This window comes from Olea europaea, unplaced genomic scaffold (assembly GCF_002742605.1).
Source record: "Olea europaea var. sylvestris unplaced genomic scaffold, O_europaea_v1 scaffold3442, whole genome shotgun sequence".
Lineage (NCBI taxonomy): Eukaryota > Viridiplantae > Streptophyta > Magnoliopsida > Lamiales > Oleaceae > Olea > Olea europaea.
Window position 1 is genome coordinate 26,448 of NW_019253481.1, and position 1,736 is coordinate 28,183.

General features: G+C 31.5%; 1 protein-coding gene across 1 annotated transcript in view; it reads right to left on the reverse strand.

Annotated features, from left to right (window-relative positions):
• Positions 1-1,736, reverse strand: part of LOC111386167 — an 11,713-nt gene that overhangs the window by 7,098 nt on the left and 2,879 nt on the right. The window lies entirely within an intron of this gene.

Here is a 1,736-nt window from a genome sequence, read left to right on the forward strand (position 1 = left end):
AAAATAAAAAAAATATGCTTTAGTTAATTGTGATTTCACTTTGATTTAGTTGGTATTTAAATTTATAGTAGATATATTTAGCCCATGTTTGAGCCATATTTTTCATTTCATCATAATGAGAAAATTGACTGTTGGAGAGGAGACTGGGTCCCACACATGAAACAGCAGGTCAACAAAGGTGGCTTGACTTGTGGGATAACGGTCCAAATTTTCTTTTTTTTATCCCAAAAATTTGGTTCAAACAGGAGCTTAGTTTGTTTTAGATTTATTACTAGTAAGATATAAAATATATATTGAATTCAATGAATTAATGACATAAAAGTAGACGGACAAAAAAATATATGACGAAATCGACGGTTTAAAACCGGACCAAACCGTTAGGTTTAGATTTGAGTTTTTTTTCAAACCATTCAAAATGGTTTGGTTTAGATTTGAGTTTTTCTCAAACCGTTTTAAACGGTTTGGTTTGAAAATCTATCAAAAATTGATAAAATCGGACCGCTTACACCCCTACTTGAGACTACAATATAACACATGCATAGACTTTAGTAGTTGACATTAGACTTGTAAGTGCTATGTCCTAGGTACAATCAACTTTGGATATAAATACTTTTGATATATAATTAATGCAATTTAATGACAGATCTATTATTTAATTAATAGACAAATTAAATTAAATAATAGAGTCCGTATATTCAAATTTTCGTAATTTGTTAATCACAAAGAGTTGTAATTGTGAGATACAAATTACATATGATTGAATCTTAAATCGTCTATAGTCGTAAGTAATGACGAGATACGGATATCTTTATTACATCCTAGGTACAATCAACTTTGGATATAAATACTTTTGATATATAATTAATGCAATTTAATGACAGATCTATTATTTAATTAATAGACAAATTAAATTAAATAATAGAGTCCGTATATTCAAATTTTCGTAATTTGTTAATCACAAAGAGTTGTAATTGTGAGATACAAATTACATATGATTGAATCTTAAATCGTCTATAGTCGTAAGTAATGACGAGATACGGATATCTTTATTACGGATAGACCATCACGTGTGACATTTCTTACTTGTGAAGTAAGTAGCTGATCTCACAAGTTAAAGTGTAGTGACACTTAAATGAACACGTGGATATTTTGTTATTGAACAAAACATTAGAGACCCGCTGAGAGATTCAACATGAATAACTATCTGAGTGTCAGTGATTAATCTCTAACGTTCGGTAGTGGGATTAGTCCTTTTGATTTGAGGTCGTCATAGTACCTTATATGAGAACGGTTATACTTTGACGGTGTTGGATGTTGCTCTGCCAAGGGCCGCTAATAGGGTATCGTTCGGGTATGTCAAGAATCATATGAAGGTTGTGAATGACTAATAGATGATTCGTCACTCTTAGATAGTAAGAGATTATAATCTGCGTTTCATTCAATTAAGTCGATAACGAAATCCTTGCCCAAGGCGTACTCATAAATCGAAAGGGAGTTTTCGACTTATATTGACTTAATAGTGGAGTGAAAGCTATGATCGATAATCGAGATTGATACACTTTCATATCTCGTAATTGATCGAATCATACTGACGAAGGGATTATAGTTTCATGGTAAATGAACATGTTTGGTTTTGTCATACCACGTAACATTTTTCGTACATCCGTTGCCTTGATATATTGCTAGATGTCAATTTGAGACGGTGAGTGTGAATTGGTGATAAATTAAAAGAGTGA